Below are 16,974 nucleotides of genomic sequence, written 5' to 3'. Positions count from 1 at the left end.
GGCCTAACACGGCAGAACACCACCTACCTAACAGGTTTCGTTCGGGGAAAACGCACAGAGTTTAAAGTATCGTTCAGACTACAGCTCTTTTCTACGTATAACGTATAACGTATAACGTTTAAAGTTTACGTTTGTACTTCGTAAATTTCGCTGCGTTTTTTACGGAGCCATATTTACGTAAATGTGTTCGTAGACTGTTCAGACTACACTGTCAAATTTACGTAGAGTAGGCTAGATTCTGCGGAGATTCTAGCGTCTACTGTAGATTTTTGTACCTGTTGTAGCTCTTTGTTATATTTATTGATAAAAGTTCTGAGGACGAAATTTCTGAAAATAGTGACGTGGATATGTAAGACAGTGACACTGACAGTGATGAAACTGTAAACAAACAACGAATTGCTCATGAAAACGCAATGGCTATGTGGAGATGGAAGGCCAAGTGTGTTTGTTTGCTCTATTTGTTGATGAAACGTCGTCGTTTAAAGGCTTTACAAAATTCTTATCGACCAGTTGGTAGGTGTTCTTATTTCCAATGAGTTAACACATGAATACTAGTAACTGTGTATATTATCATTCTTAAATAGGTAGGCTGTGGACTAGATTCCACAACTCTTCATCACAACGGGAGCAGCATTCACTGTGTACAACTGTCCTTCTTGCAGAGAAAAGTATGGCAGATTGCTTTACCTTCCGAAACATCACTCGAATGTCTCCATCCATGTTCAATAAACTGTTGAAAATGGTTGGTCCAAAACTTGCAAAAAAAGACACAAAAATGAGACGTTCAATACCAGTTGGTATAGACTACATTGTTTTACTATCTTACTATTGTAAAACCCCTACTTACTTCATCTTTAAGTAAATAGCTTTTACTCGATTAAGGGAAGCTGCGGACTTCGTTCGATGGTATATTCCCGTAAAATGTTAACATGATTCAAACAAGTCGATGAATGTCTCAAATGATTGGAGGCATACATACAGGCCGTAGCCGTATAGCCAGCGTCAAGCACAAAAAAGACACAAATAAGACAAGTTTAAACGGGGAACGAGCAAGCCAGTAGCAGGTCGAATAAACGACCTGACACTTGACTCGCGAAGGGGTGAATCAACACTAGACTGGGTGAACAGCCCAGCGTTGACTAACGAAGAATTACAATTGATGGGGTTTTATACGACAAACAAAGTCAACGCGATCACCAACGCAAGGTGAGCGTAATGAAAGGATGGAAAGGAAAATGACTTGTTTCCAGGAATGAGAGGGAGGATATTTTTCCAAGAAAGAGTGAGCGGATGCATTCCTTACATACCTTGGGGAAATGGGAGATTGCGTCCCGCAATCTAGCAAAACAAGACAATGACTGAAATTGGAACAGTGAGAAATGAAAGCTGATGGGAAACATCGATAAACGGAGCGTTCCAGCGAACGTAACTGTAAATAAAAATAAAAAGTGATAGCGAGTAGAATGTCAGCTCTTGGTTGTTCTTTCAGTGGCTCGATCTCTTGAACGTAAGGTAAATGAAGGCCCAGCAAAGAATTCCGGTCGATAGAACTTCGTGGTTGGGATCGATGGTGATGATGATCCCATCGCTGCCACCAATATGTAAAACCCCTACTTACTTCATCTTTAAGTAAATAGCTTTTACTCGATTAAGGTAAGCTGCGGACTTCGTTCGATGGTATATTCCCGTAAAATGTTAACATGATTCAAACAAGTCGATGAATGTCTCAAACGATTGGAGGCATACATACAGGCCGTAGCCGTATAGCCAGCGTCAAGCACAACAAAGACACAAATAAGACAAGTTTAAACGGGGAACGAGCAAGCCAGTAGCAGGTCGGATAAACGACCTGACACTTGACTCGCGAAGGGGTGAATCAACACTAGACTGGGTGAACAGCCCAGCGTTGACTAACGAAGAATTACAATTGATGGGGTTTTATACGACAAACAAAGTCAACGCGATCACCAACGCAAGGTGAGCGTAATGAAAGGATGGAAAGGAAAATGACTTGTTTCCAGGAATGAGAGGGAGGATATTTTTCCAAGAAAGAGTGAGCTGATGCATTCCTTACATACCTTGGGGAAATGGGAGATTGCGTCCCGCAATCTAGCAAAACAAGACAATGACTGAAATTGGAACAGTGAGAAATGAAAGCTGATGGGAAACATCGATAAACGGAGCGTTCCAGAGCGTTCCAGTGAACGTAACTGTAAATAAAAATAAAAAGTGATAGGTGGTAGAATGTCAGCTCTTGGTTGTTCTTTCAGTGGCTCGATCTCTTGAACGTAAGGTAAATGAAGGCCCAGCAATGAATTCCGGTCGATAGAACTTCGTGGTTGGGATCGATGGTGATGATGATCCCATCGCTGCCACCAATATGTAAAACCCCTACTTACTTCATCTTTAAGTAAATAGCTTTTACTCGATTAAGGGAAGCTGCGGACTTCGTTCGATGGTATATTCCCGTAAAATGTTAACATGATTCAAACAAGTCGATGAATGTCTCAAATGATTGGAGGCATACATACAGGCCGTAGCCGTATAGCCAGCGTCAAGCACAAAAAAGACACAAATAAGACAAGTTTAAACGGGGAACGAGCAAGCCAGTAGCAGGTCGAATAAACGACCTGACACTTGACTCGCGAAGGGGTGAATCAACACTAGACTGGGTGAACAGCCCAGCGTTGACTAACGAAGAATTACAATTGATGGGGTTTTATACGACAAACAAAGTCAACGCGATCACCAACGCAAGGTGAGCGTAATGAAAGGATGGAAAGGAAAATGACTTGTTTCCAGGAATGAGAGGGAGGATATTTTTCCAAGAAAGAGTGAGCGGATGCATTCCTTACACTATTGTTAATTTCCATGTAAAATTTTGATGAAATTGAATGAATTGAAATAGAATAAGCAATAAACCAAAATAGTTGCAAAAGATTTCATGACATAATATTTACTTTTTGATTTTCTTTATCGGTGATTTTTTGGGGGGCGACTTGAATTTGTTAGGGGAATTCTTTTTGGCAACTTTAGTAGGCGCCATATTTATTTTTAAAATAAAAATTAAAAAAATTAATTGTTAAATTTACAATTCTACACCTGACATATCCCAGAATGAATAAACAGGAGAGAAAACCTGAAAAAACAAAAGAATGTAGACAAGCGTAATAGATTTTGGCTACGTAGTGCGTAGAACGTCCCAAAAACTTATGTAAAAAAGAGATCAATCTCATTTTTACGTAGGCTCAGTTTTGACTTCGTTTTGACTACGTTTTGAGTTTACGTATTACGTACTACGTAGAGCGTTGTGTCTGAACACTCTTCCGTTCCCAGCTACGAAACTCGGAGCGTAAAAACGTTATACGTAGTACGTAAAACGCTCAAAAAGGCTGTAGTCTGAACGTGGCTTAAGCCGTGTTAACAAAATAATTGGACATCAAATACTGAAAGCATATTATTCATTTATTTCTTTCACATGAACTATGGGAGTTTCTACTCTTGGTACAGATCACCAGATTTTAGTTGCGCGTGCTAACAAATTAAGTTGTTTATTCATTTAGGTAGTAAAGAGTTTACGGTATCATAGGATTGTTTCTCGATCGAATGTGTTGAATATACATACATGCCTCGATAGCGCAGTAGGCAGCGCGCGAGTCTCATAATCTCGAGGTCGTGATTTCGGAACTCACTCGGGGCAGTATTAAGTAAACTAACTAAATTTTTTCCACTAACAGTCAATCTCTGTAAGAGCTGGTTGGTTTCTAAATGCTGTATGTAAAACAAGAAATACCATGGTACGATAATAAAGGTTCTACCGAGATTTGAACTCAGATTGTCAGAGTCAGAGTCTGAAGTGCTAACCATTACACCATAGAACCACTGCTAACAAATGATCAAACACCATAGAATCACTTATAACAAATGAGGCTTTCTTAATTGAATGCAGCAATCAATGTTTTCTCAAGGATGTACACTTGACTATGACAAACATCTTTGGCATCGAAATTGACCTCTAGTTTAAGTTTCCCGACGAAGATGGGATTCGAACCCACGCGTGCAATGCACAATGGATTAGCAGTCCATCACCTTAACCACTCGGTCACCTCGTCTGATTACTTCCACCACGTTGAGGTATTGAGCCCTAATGCGTTAGCGGATGATTTCAATATCATACAAACTTAACGAAAACACCGGTAATGAGAACTCGCTGGAAAGAAAACTCTTCAAATTACGCCCGATGAGGGAATTGAACCCTCGACCTCAGGATTAAAAGTCCCGCGCTCTACCAACTGAGCTAACCGGGCTACGTAATACATGCCTATGTTATTCAATATATTAACACCACGTAGTTTCTTTGATCATGCGACGACAAATTATGAAAACCACATATTTTCAAATAAGTCTTACATTACCTTGATCCAAAATCACGGTATCCATGTCTCGAAAAATGAAGAAGCCGACAAATTTTCCAATTTTGTTTATCTTGGTCGAAAATAAGGGTGTCCATGTCACGCAAAATGAGGAAACCTTCAAACAAACCAAAAACAAAAAATCTTACATTGCTTTGATTCCAAATAACGGTCATCGTAGCAAACCAGCAAAGATGAAAACAGCGTTTGCTTCTCGGCTCACGGTCACATTGTTGTTTTCCGTCTGCTATTGTGACATTCTGGATACGCCATCTACCGGTAGAATGTCAAGTGCGCTAGTGGCTTGGTTTCTGAGTCCTTCACAAGATGGCCTAACACGGCAGAACACCACCTACCTAACAGGTTTCGTTCGGGGAAAACGCACAGAGTTTAAAGTATCGTTCAGACTACAGCTCTTTTCTACGTATAACGTATAACGTATAACGTTTAAAGTTTACGTTTGTACTTCGTAAATTTCGCTGCGTTTTTTCGGAGCCATATTTACGTAAATGTGTTCGTAGACTGTTCAGACTACACTGTCAAATTTACGTAGAGTAGGCTAGATTCTGCGGAGATTCTAGCGTCTACTGTAGATTTTTGTACCTGTTGTAGCTCTTTGTTATATTTATTGATAGAAGTTCTGAGGACGAAATTTCTGAAAATAGTGACGTGGATATGTAAGACAGTGACACTGACAGTGATGAAACTGTAAACAAACAACGAATTGCTCATGAAAATGCAATGGCTATGTGGAGATGGAAGGCCAAGTGTGTTTGTTTGCTCTATTTGTTGATGAAACGTCGTCGTTTAAAGGCTTTACAAAATTCTTATCGACCAGTTGGTAGGTGTTCTTATTTCCAATGAGTTAACACATGAATACTAGTAACTGTGTATATTATCATTCTTAAATAGGTAGGCTGTGGACTAGATTCCACAACTCTTCATCACAACGGGAGCAGCATTCACTGTGTACAACTGTCCTTCTTGCAGAGAAAAGTATGGCAGATTGCTTTACCTTCCGAAACATCACTCGAATGTCTCCATCCATGTTCAATAAACTGTTGAAAATGGTTGGTCCAAAACTTGCAAAAAAGACACAAAAATGAGACGTTCAATACCAGTTGGTATAGACTACATTGTTTTACTATCTTACTATTGTTAATTTCCATGTAAAATTTTGATGAAATTGAATGAATTGAAATAGAATAAGCAATAAACCAAAATAGTTGCAAAAGATTTCATGACATAATATTTACTTTTTGATTTTCTTTATCGGTGATTTTTTGGGGGCGACTTGAATTTGTTAGGGGAATTCTTTTTGGCAACTTTAGTAGGCGCCATATTTATTTTTAAAATAAAAATTAAAAAAATTAATTATTAAATTTACAATTCTACACCTGACATATCCCAGAATGAATAAACAGGAGAGAAAACCTGAAAAAACAAAAGAATGTAGACAAGCGTAATAGATTTTGGCTACGTAGTGCGTAGAACGTCCCAAAAACTTATGTAAAAAAGAGATCAATCTCATTTTTACGTAGGCTCAGTTTTGACTTCGTTTTGACTACGTTTTGAGTTTACGTATTACGTACTACGTAGAGCGTTGTGTCTGAACACTCTTCCGTTCCCAGCTACGTAACTCGGAGCGTAAAAACGTTATACGTAGTACGTAAAACGCTCAAAAAGGCTGTAGTCTGAACGTGGCTTAAGCCGTGTTAACAAAATAATTGGACATCAAATACTGAAAGCATATTATTCATTTATTTCTTTCACATGAACTATGGGAGTTTCTACTCTTGGTACAGATCACCAGATTTTAGTTGCGCGTGCTAACAAACAAGATTCCTTCGGTAATGTCCTTCGGGCAATTTTTTTGAAAAAAAATTGTCTGTAAGGATAATGTAAGTTTAAGACCTATTAAGCGACTTAAAAAAATTTTCCAAAAATTAGAAAAACAATGACATTTGAGGAAAAAATGTTTTATTTCCGCATGAGTATTGAACAATTAAACTTAATGATGCTAGCGCAACACCTTACCACTACGCTGTTATTGACATAATGCGACTAGTATGAATAGCAGTTTAATTTTACATCATCTGCAGCAGTATACTGTCCGGAATTAGCAACACGGGGACTTATGTAAAAAAAATTGAGATTGCAATCTTGAATTAGATGAAGATTTTTTCTCAAAAATAGACAACAAATTGAATTGTCTTGTAAAAGCAATTTCAGGGAATGTAACCATATAAATATTACTTACACTGTTAAAAAAGTCGTTCGTTTTTCGAACGAAAAAACCTTCGAATTGTCAACAACCCAGATCGAAGGTTAATAACCTTTGAAAACTGAATTAGTTTCCACGTTTCGATTTACGCCAAACGAAACTTTCATTTTTCGAAGTATTTAACCTTCGAAAAATGAACAGCGGTTGGAGAGTACTTATACTTAAATACGAAAAAAGCAAGTCTTTGGTGGGGTTTGAACACTGTACCACTTTGCCACAAGATCGCTAGTCACCCGCTCTAACCAATAAGCTATGTGTTCTTATAAATGACAAATTATTTTGCCATGTATATTGGGGATTCGAATAAGGACTTAGAAAATTTTTTTGTTTCCTCATAAAAATGTGAGATAATTGAGAAATGTGAGTGTGTGAGGTAACGTAGGTGACGGGAAATTGAAATAAAAGTATGACAGCAATTGCTTTTCTATAAAATACTTTAATGAAAAGTTTTTGTTTTACAAATAAGTATGTAAATAAAAATAAAGTACGTTGACTTATGGCACTTTATTTTTTTAAGTACTTAATTTCTTTAAAAATACTTATCTAAAAACTTTACTATTTTTTTAAGTATGTTCAATTTGATAAGTATAATCATTTTAGTTTAAGTATGGTAAAAACGAATAAAAGTTTGTTATTTTCTTATTTCAGTACGCTAAAATCCCGTTATACCGTCGATATTAGATAGAAGTTTGAAAATCGAAGGTTTTAAACATTCAAATAACGAAAAGGTTTTTTACGTTCAAATTTCGCAGTGTATTTTTTACGTTTTTCAATTTTCGAAACCTCCTACAAATTTTCGAAGGTACAGACATACTAAGCGACTTAAAAATTTAACAAAATATACGCATAAAAAGGAAAAAACTAAATAAATTTTGTGTTTCAAAGAGTATTGATCGATTGATCTTGGTGTTTGGAGCCTAACACCTTACCGCTGAGCTATCACACACATAAATGTAGATATAGCATCTAAAATTAGTTATCTTGTCGCCGCTGTGTAACTTTCTTCTTCATAGTCTCCGTTCTGGCAGCATGTTTACTACTGCAATATAAAAAAATATATAAAAATCTACTGCTTAAAACATTTTGTTAAAGAAAACACTTACTGTTTAGTGACTGTTATACAGCCTTCTGCACTGACTGCAATGCATTGACAGCTGTAAGGTTACGCAAACAAAATCAAATTCACTGCCTAGGAATCGGCAACCAACTAGGTAACAATTACGCAAATTAATTTTTTAAAACTGTAATAGAATCAAATGAAAAAGCTACTATACCACGTATCAAATTTTGACAGAATTTTGTACAAAATTTGGGGACGATTGGTCATTCAGGGAAGAAACGTATATGGAAATACATAATGGACATTAAACCTTCTGAGATCTACTACTACTACCCTACCCCCTATACCCCACACCCTAAAATTGTTAGAGTCCTTCAGTATATATACATATATACCCTCAGGGATTAAGTTGTTTATTCATCTAGGTAGTAAAGAGTTTACGGTATCATAGGATTGTTTCTCGATCGAATGTGTTGAATATACATACATGCCTCGATAGCGCAGTAGGCAGCGCGCGAGTCTCATAATCTCGAGGTCGTGAGTTCGAACCTCACTCGGGGCAGTATTAAGTAAACTAACTAAATTTTTTCCACTAACAGTCAATCTCTGTAAGAGCTGGTTGGTTTCTAAATGCTGTATGTAAAACAAGAAATACCACGGTACGATAATAAAGGTTCTACCGAGATTTGAACTCAGATTGTCAGAGTCAGAGTCTGAAGTGCTAACCATTACACCATAGAACCACTGCTAACAAATGATCAAACACCATAGAATCACTTATAACAAATGAGGCTTTCTTAATTGAATGCAGCAATCAATGTTTTCTCAAGGATGTACACTTAACTATGACAAACATCTTTGGCATCGAAATTGACCTCTAGTTTAAGTTTCCCGACGAAGATGGGATTCGAACCCACGCGTGCAATGCACAATGGATTAGCAGTCCATCACCTTAACCACTCGGTCACCTCGTCTGATTACTTCCACCACGTTGAGGTATTGAGCCCTAATGCGTTAGCGGATGATTTCAATATCATACAAACTTAACGAAAACACCGGTAATGAGAACTCGCTGGAAAGAAAACTCTTCAAATTACGCCCGATGAGGGAATTGAACCCTCGACCTCAGGATTAAAAGTCCCGCGCTCTACCAACTGAGCTAACCGGGCTACGTAATACATGCCTATGTTATTCAATATATTAACACCACGTAGTTTCTTTGATCATACGACGACAAATTATGAAAACCACATATTTTCAAATAAGTCTTACATTACCTTGATCCAAAATCACGGTATCCATGTCTCGAAAAATGAAGAAGCCGACAAATTTTCCAATTTTGTTTATCTTGGTCGAAAATAAGGGTGTCCATGTCACGCAAAATAAGGAAACCTTCAAACAAACCAAAAACAAAAAATCTTACATTGCTTTGATTCCAAATAACGGTCATCGTAGCAAACCAGCAAAGATGAAAACAGCGTTTGCTTCTCGGCTCATGGTCACATTGTTGTTTTCCGTCTGCTATTGTGACATTCTGGATACGCCATCTACCGGTAGAATGTCAAGTGCGCTAGTGGCTTGGTTTCTGAGTCCTTCACAAGATGGCCTAACACGGCAGAACACCACCTACCTAACAGGTTTCGTTCGGGGAAAACGCACAGAGTTTAAAGTATCGTTCAGACTACAGCTCTTTTCTACGTATAACGTATAACGTATAACGTTTAAAGTTTACGTTTGTACTTCGTAAATTTCGCTGCGTTTTTTACGGAGCCATATTTACGTAAATGTGTTCGTAGACTGTTCAGACTACACTGTCAAATTTACGTAGAGTAGGCTAGATTCTGCGGAGATTCTAGCGTCTACTGTAGATTTTTGTACCTGTTGTAGCTCTTTGTTATATTTATTGATAAAAGTTCTGAGGACGAAATTTCTGAAAATAGTGACGTGGATATGTAAGACAGTGACACTGACAGTGATGAAACTGTAAACAAACAACGAATTGCTCATGAAAACGCAATGGCTATGTGGAGATGGAAGGCCAAGTGTGTTTGTTTGCTCTATTTGTTGATGAAACGTCGTCGTTTAAAGGCTTTACAAAATTCTTATCGACCAGTTGGTAGGTGTTCTTATTTCCAATGAGTTAACACATGAATACTAGTAACTGTGTATATTATCATTCTTAAATAGGTAGGCTGTGGACTAGATTCCACAACTCTTCATCACAACGGGAGCAGCATTCACTGTGTACAACTGTCCTTCTTGCAGAGAAAAGTATGGCAGATTGCTTTACCTTCCGAAACATCACTCGAATGTCTCCATCCATGTTCAATAAACTGTTGAAAATGGTTGGTCCAAAACTTGCAAAAAAAGACACAAAAATGAGACGTTCAATACCAGTTGGTATAGACTACATTGTTTTACTATCTTACTATTGTTAATTTCCATGTAAAATTTTGATGAAATTGAATGAATTGAAATAGAATAAGCAATAAACCAAAATAGTTGCAAAAGATTTCATGACATAATATTTACTTTTTGATTTTCTTTATCGGTGATTTTTTGGGGGCGACTTGAATTTGTTAGGGGAATTCTTTTTGGCAACTTTAGTAGGCGCCATATTTATTTTTAAAATAAAAATTAAAAAAATTAATTATTAAATTTACAATTCTACACCTGACATATCCCAGAATGAATAAACAGGAGAGAAAACCTGAAAAAACAAAAGAATGTAGACAAGCGTAATAGATTTTGGCTACGTAGTGCGTAGAACGTCCCAAAAACTTATGTAAAAAAGAGATCAATCTCATTTTTACGTAGGCTCAGTTTTGACTTCGTTTTGACTACGTTTTGAGTTTACGTATTACGTACTACGTAGAGCGTTGTGTCTGAACACTCTTCCGTTCCCAGCTACGTAACTCGGAGCGTAAAAACGTTATACGTAGTACGTAAAACGCTCAAAAAGGCTGTAGTCTGAACGTGGCTTAAGCCGTGTTAACAAAATAATTGGACATCAAATACTGAAAGCATATTATTCATTTATTTCTTTCACATGAACTATGGGAGTTTCTACTCTTGGTACAGATCACCAGATTTTAGTTGCGCGTGCTAACAAATTAAGTTGTTTATTCATTTAGGTAGTAAAGAGTTTACGGTATCATAGGATTGTTTCTCGATCGAATGTGTTGAATATACATACATGCCTCGATAGCGCAGTAGGCAGCGCGCGAGTCTCATAATCTCGAGGTCGTGAGTTCGAACCTCACTCGGGGCAGTATTAAGTAAACTAACTAAATTTTTTCCACTAACAGTCAATCTCTGTAAGAGCTGGTTGGTTTCTAAATGCTGTATGTAAAACAAGAAATACCACGGTACGATAATAAAGGTTCTACCGAGATTTGAACTCAGATTGTCAGAGTCAGAGTCTGAAGTGCTAACCATTACACCATAGAACCACTGCTAACAAATGATCAAACACCATAGAATCACTTATAACAAATGAGGCTTTCTTAATTGAATGCAGCAATCAATGTTTTCTCAAGGATGTACACTTGACTATGACAAACATCTTTGGCATCGAAATTGACCTCTAGTTTAAGTTTCCCGACGAAGATGGGATTCGAACCCACGCGTGCAATGCACAATGGATTAGCAGTCCATCACCTTAACCACTCGGTCACCTCGTCTGATTACTTCCACCACGTTGAGGTATTGAGCCCTAATGCGTTAGCGGATGATTTCAATATCATACAAACTTAACGAAAACACCGGTAATGAGAACTCGCTGGAAAGAAAACTCTTCAAATTACGCCCGATGAGGGAATTGAACCCTCGACCTCAGGATTAAAAGTCCCGCGCTCTACCAACTGAGCTAACCGGGCTACGTAATACATGCCTATGTTATTCAATATATTAACACCACGTAGTTTCTTTGATCATGCGACGACAAATTATGAAAACCACATATTTTCAAATAAGTCTTACATTACCTTGATCCAAAATCACGGTATCCATGTCTCGAAAAATGAAGAAGCCGACAAATTTTCCAATTTTGTTTATCTTGGTCGAAAATAAGGGTGTCCATGTCACGCAAAATGAGGAAACCTTCAAACAAACCAAAAACAAAAAATCTTACATTGCTTTGATTCCAAATAACGGTCATCGTAGCAAACCAGCAAAGATGAAAACAGCGTTTGCTTCTCGGCTCACGGTCACATTGTTGTTTTCCGTCTGCTATTGTGACATTCTGGATACGCCATCTACCGGTAGAATGTCAAGTGCGCTAGTGGCTTGGTTTCTGAGTCCTTCACAAGATGGCCTAACACGGCAGAACACCACCTACCTAACAGGTTTCGTTCGGGGAAAACGCACAGAGTTTAAAGTATCGTTCAGACTACAGCTCTTTTCTACGTATAACGTATAACGTATAACGTTTAAAGTTTACGTTTGTACTTCGTAAATTTCGCTGCGTTTTTTACGGAGCCATATTTACGTAAATGTGTTCGTAGACTGTTCAGACTACACTGTCAAATTTACGTAGAGTAGGCTAGATTCTGCGGAGATTCTAGCGTCTACTGTAGATTTTTGTACCTGTTGTAGCTCTTTGTTATATTTATTGATAGAAGTTCTGAGGACGAAATTTCTGAAAATAGTGACGTGGATATGTAAGACAGTGACACTGACAGTGATGAAACTGTAAACAAACAACGAATTGCTCATGAAAATGCAATGGCTATGTGGAGATGGAAGGCCAAGTGTGTTTGTTTGCTCTATTTGTTGATGAAACGTCGTCGTTTAAAGGCTTTACAAAATTCTTATCGACCAGTTGGTAGGTGTTCTTATTTCCAATGAGTTAACACATGAATACTAGTAACTGTGTATATTATCATTCTTAAATAGGTAGGCTGTGGACTAGATTCCACAACTCTTCATCACAACAGGGAGCAGCATTCACTGTGTACAACTGTCCTTCTTGCAGAGAAAAGTATGGCAGATTGCTTTACCTTCCGAAACATCACTCGAATGTCTCCATCCATGTTCAATAAACTGTTGAAAATGGTTGGTCCAAAACTTGCAAAAAAGACACAAAAATGAGACGTTCAATACCAGTTGGTATAGACTACATTGTTTTACTATCTTACTATTGTTAATTTCCATGTAAAATTTTGATGAAATTGAATGAATTGAAATAGAATAAGCAATAAACCAAAATAGTTGCAAAAGATTTCATGACATAATATTTACTTTTTGATTTTCTTTATCGGTGATTTTTTGGGGGCGACTTGAATTTGTTAGGGGAATTCTTTTTGGCAACTTTAGTAGGCGCCATATTTATTTTTAAAATAAAAATTAAAAAAATTAATTATTAAATTTACAATTCTACACCTGACATATCCCAGAATGAATAAACAGGAGAGAAAACCTGAAAAAACAAAAGAATGTAGACAAGCGTAATAGATTTTGGCTACGTAGTGCGTAGAACGTCCCAAAAACTTATGTAAAAAAGAGATCAATCTCATTTTTACGTAGGCTCAGTTTTGACTTCGTTTTGACTACGTTTTGAGTTTACGTATTACGTACTACGTAGAGCGTTGTGTCTGAACACTCTTCCGTTCCCAGCTACGTAACTCGGAGCGTAAAAACGTTATACGTAGTACGTAAAACGCTCAAAAAGGCTGTAGTCTGAACGTGGCTTAAGCCGTGTTAACAAAATAATTGGACATCAAATACTGAAAGCATATTATTCATTTATTTCTTTCACATGAACTATGGGAGTTTCTACTCTTGGTACAGATCACCAGATTTTAGTTGCGCGTGCTAACAAATTAAGTTGTTTATTCATTTAGGTAGTAAAGAGTTTACGGTATCATAGGATTGTTTCTCGATAGAATGTGTTGAATATACATACATGCCTCGATAGCGCAGTAGGCAGCGCGCGAGTCTCATAATCTCGAGGTCGTGAGTTCGAACCTCACTCGGGGCAGTATTAAGTAAACTAACTAAATTTTTTCCACTAACAGTCAATCTCTGTAAGAGCTGGTTGGTTTCTAAATGCTGTATGTAAAACAAGAAATACCACGGTACGATAATAAAGGTTCTACCGAGATTTGAACTCAGATTGTCAGAGTCAGAGTCTGAAGTGCTAACCATTACACCATAGAACCACTGCTAACAAATGATCAAACACCATAGAATCACTTATAACAAATGAGGCTTTCTTAATTGAATGCAGCAATCAATGTTTTCTCAAGGATGTACACTTGACTATGACAAACATCTTTGGCATCGAAATTGACCTCTAGTTTAAGTTTCCCGACGAAGATGGGATTCGAACCCACGCGTGCAATGCACAATGGATTAGCAGTCCATCACCTTAACCACTCGGTCACCTCGTCTGATTACTTCCACCACGTTGAGGTATTGAGCCCTAATGCGTTAGCGGATGATTTCAATATCATTCAAACTTAACGAAAACACCGGTAATGAGAACTCGCTGGAAAGAAAACTCTTCAAATTACGCCCGATGAGGGAATTGAACCCTCGACCTCAGGATTAAAAGTCCCGCGCTCTACCAACTGAGCTAACCGGGCTACGTAATACATGCCTATGTTATTCAATATATTAACACCACGTAGTTTCTTTGATCATGCGACGACAAATTATGAAAACCACATATTTTCAAATAAGTCTTACATTACCTTGATCCAAAATCACGGTATCCATGTCTCGAAAAATGAAGAAGCCGACAAATTTTCCAATTTTGTTTATCTTGGTCGAAAATAAGGGTGTCCATGTCACGCAAAATGAGGAAACCTTCAAACAAACCAAAAACAAAAAATCTTACATTGCTTTGATTCCAAATAACGGTCATCGTAGCAAACCAGCAAAGATGAAAACAGCGTTTGCTTCTCGGCTCACGGTCACATTGTTGTTTTCCGTCTGCTATTGTGACATTCTGGATACGCCATCTACCGGTAGAATGTCAAGTGCGCTAGTGGCTTGGTTTCTGAGTCCTGCACAAGATGGCCTAACACGGCAGAACACCACCTACCTAACAGGTTTCGTTCGGGGAAAACGCACAGAGTTTAAAGTATCGTTCAGACTACAGCTCTTTTCTACGTATAACGTATAACGTATAACGTTTAAAGTTTACGTTTGTACTTCGTAAATTTCGCTGCGTTTTTTACGGAGCCATATTTACGTAAATGTGTTCGTAGACTGTTCAGACTACACTGTCAAATTTACGTAGAGTAGGCTAGATTCTGCGGAGATTCTAGCGTCTACTGTAGATTTTTGTACCTGTTGTAGCTCTTTGTTATATTTATTGATAAAAGTTCTGAGGACGAAATTTCTGAAAATAGTGACGTGGATATGGAAGACAGTGACACTGACAGTGATGAAACTGTAAACAAACAACGAATTGCTCATGAAAACGCAATGGCTATGTGGAGATGGAAGGCCAAGTGTGTTTGTTTGCTCTATTTGTTGATGAAACGTCGTCGTTTAAAGGCTTTACAAAATTCTTATCGACCAGTTGGTAGGTGTTCTTATTTCCAATGAGTTAACACATGAATACTAGTAACTGTGTATATTATCATTCTGAAATAGGTAGGCTGTGGACTAGATTCCACAACTCTTCATCACAACGGGAGCAGCATTCACTGTGTACAACTGTCCTTCTTGCAGAGAAAAGTATGGCAGATTGCTTTACCTTCCGAAACATCACTCGAATGTCTCCATCCATGTTCAATAAACTGTTGAAAATGGTTGGTCCAAAACTTGCAAAAAAAGACACAAAAATGAGACGTTCAATACCAGTTGGTATAGACTACATTGTTTTACTATCTTACTATTGTTAATTTCCATGTAAAATTTTGATGAAATTGAATGAATTGAAATAGAATAAGCAATAAACCAAAATAGTTGCAAAAGATTTCATGACATAATATTTACTTTTTGATTTTCTTTATCGGTGATTTTTTGGGGGCGACTTGAATTTGTTAGGGGAGTTCTTTTTGGCAACTTTAGTAGGCGCCATATTTATTTTTAAAATAAAAATTAAAAAAATTAATTATTAAATTTACAATTCTACACCTGACATATCCCAGAATGAATAAACAGGAGAGAAAACCTGAAAAAACAAAAGAATGTAGACAAGCGTAATAGATTTTGGCTACGTAGTGCGTAGAACGTCCCAAAAACTTATGTAAAAAAGAGATCAATCTCATTTTTACGTAGGCTCAGTTTTGACTTCGTTTTGACTACGTTTTGAGTTTACGTATTACGTACTACGTAGAGCGTTGTGTCTGAACACTCTTCCGTTCCCAGCTACGTAACTCGGAGCGTAAAAACGTTATACGTAGTACGTAAAACGCTCAAAAAGGCTGTAGTCTGAACGTGGCTTAAGCCGTGTTAACAAAATAATTGGACATCAAATACTGAAAGCATATTATTCATTTATTTCTTTCACATGAACTATGGGAGTTTCTACTCTTGGTACAGATCACCAGATTTTAGTTGCGCGTGCTAACAAATTAAGTTGTTTATTCATTTAGGTAGTAAAGAGTTTACGGTATCATAGGATTGTTTCTCGATCGAATGTGTTGAATATACATACATGCCTCGATAGCGCAGTAGGCAGCGCGCGAGTCTCATAATCTCGAGGTCGTGAGTTCGAACCTCACTCGGGGCAGTATTAAGTAAACTAACTAAATTTTTTCCACTAACAGTCAATCTCTGTAAGAGCTGGTTGGTTTCTAAATGCTGTATGTAAAACAAGAAATACCACGGTACGATAATAAAGGTTCTACCGAGATTTGAACTCAGATTGTCAGAGTCAGAGTCTGAAGTGCTAACCATTACACCATAGAACCACTGCTAACAAATGATCAAACACCATAGAATCACTTATAACAAATGAGGCTTTCTTAATTGAATGCAGCAATCAATGTTTTCTCAAGGATGTACACTTGACTATGACAAACATCTTTGGCATCGAAATTGACCTCTAGTTTAAGTTTCCCGACGAAGATGGGATTCGAACCCACGCGTGCAATGCACAATGGATTAGCAGTCCATCACCTTAACCACTCGGTCACCTCGTCTGATTACTTCCACCACGTTGAGGTATTGAGCCCTAATGCGTTAGCGGATGATTTCAATATCATACAAACTTAACGAAAACACCGGTAATGAGAACTCGCTGGAAAGAAAACTCTTCA

At 37.6% G+C, this 16,974-nt stretch overlaps 4 long non-coding RNA genes and 7 other non-coding genes across 11 annotated transcripts; 4 read left to right on the top strand and 7 right to left on the bottom strand.

The window, feature by feature from the left end:
- Positions 1–270: 270 nt before the first annotated feature.
- Positions 271–776, top strand: LOC123467419. The gene is made up of 2 exons (XR_006641759.1): positions 271–513; positions 585–776. It is a non-coding gene; the product is annotated as an uncharacterized LOC123467419 (long non-coding RNA).
- A 3,033-nt stretch (positions 777–3,809) lies between these two features.
- Trnaq-cug lies at positions 3,810–3,881 on the bottom strand. The gene has a single exon. It is a non-coding gene; the product is annotated as a tRNA-Gln (tRNA).
- Positions 3,882–4,234: 353 nt separating this feature from the next.
- Positions 4,235–4,307, bottom strand: Trnak-uuu. The gene has a single exon. It is a non-coding gene; the product is annotated as a tRNA-Lys (tRNA).
- Positions 4,308–4,985: 678 nt separating this feature from the next.
- On the top strand, positions 4,986–5,648 carry LOC123467432. The gene is made up of 2 exons (XR_006641772.1): positions 4,986–5,253; positions 5,325–5,648. It is a non-coding gene; the product is annotated as an uncharacterized LOC123467432 (long non-coding RNA).
- Positions 5,649–8,427: 2,779 nt separating this feature from the next.
- Trnaq-cug lies at positions 8,428–8,499 on the bottom strand. The gene has a single exon. It is a non-coding gene; the product is annotated as a tRNA-Gln (tRNA).
- A 353-nt stretch (positions 8,500–8,852) lies between these two features.
- Trnak-uuu lies at positions 8,853–8,925 on the bottom strand. The gene has a single exon. It is a non-coding gene; the product is annotated as a tRNA-Lys (tRNA).
- Positions 8,926–9,629: 704 nt separating this feature from the next.
- On the top strand, positions 9,630–10,268 carry LOC123467422. Its single transcript, XR_006641762.1, has 2 exons — positions 9,630–9,872; positions 9,944–10,268. It is a non-coding gene; the product is annotated as an uncharacterized LOC123467422 (long non-coding RNA).
- An 868-nt stretch (positions 10,269–11,136) lies between these two features.
- Trnaq-cug lies at positions 11,137–11,208 on the bottom strand. Its single transcript has one exon. It is a non-coding gene; the product is annotated as a tRNA-Gln (tRNA).
- Positions 11,209–11,561: 353 nt separating this feature from the next.
- On the bottom strand, positions 11,562–11,634 carry Trnak-uuu. Its single transcript has one exon. It is a non-coding gene; the product is annotated as a tRNA-Lys (tRNA).
- Positions 11,635–14,270: 2,636 nt separating this feature from the next.
- Positions 14,271–14,343, bottom strand: Trnak-uuu. Its single transcript has one exon. It is a non-coding gene; the product is annotated as a tRNA-Lys (tRNA).
- A 643-nt stretch (positions 14,344–14,986) lies between these two features.
- LOC123467416 lies at positions 14,987–15,686 on the top strand. Its single transcript, XR_006641756.1, has 2 exons — positions 14,987–15,290; positions 15,362–15,686. It is a non-coding gene; the product is annotated as an uncharacterized LOC123467416 (long non-coding RNA).
- The last annotated feature ends 1,288 nt before the right edge of the window (positions 15,687–16,974 follow it).

The sequence above is a fragment of the Daphnia magna genome, unplaced genomic scaffold (assembly GCF_020631705.1).
Source record: "Daphnia magna isolate NIES unplaced genomic scaffold, ASM2063170v1.1 Dm_contigs188, whole genome shotgun sequence".
Taxonomy (NCBI): domain Eukaryota; kingdom Metazoa; phylum Arthropoda; class Branchiopoda; order Diplostraca; family Daphniidae; genus Daphnia; species Daphnia magna.
Note: the sequence above shows the minus strand (reverse complement) of the source record. Positions and strands in the feature narration are given on the sequence as shown.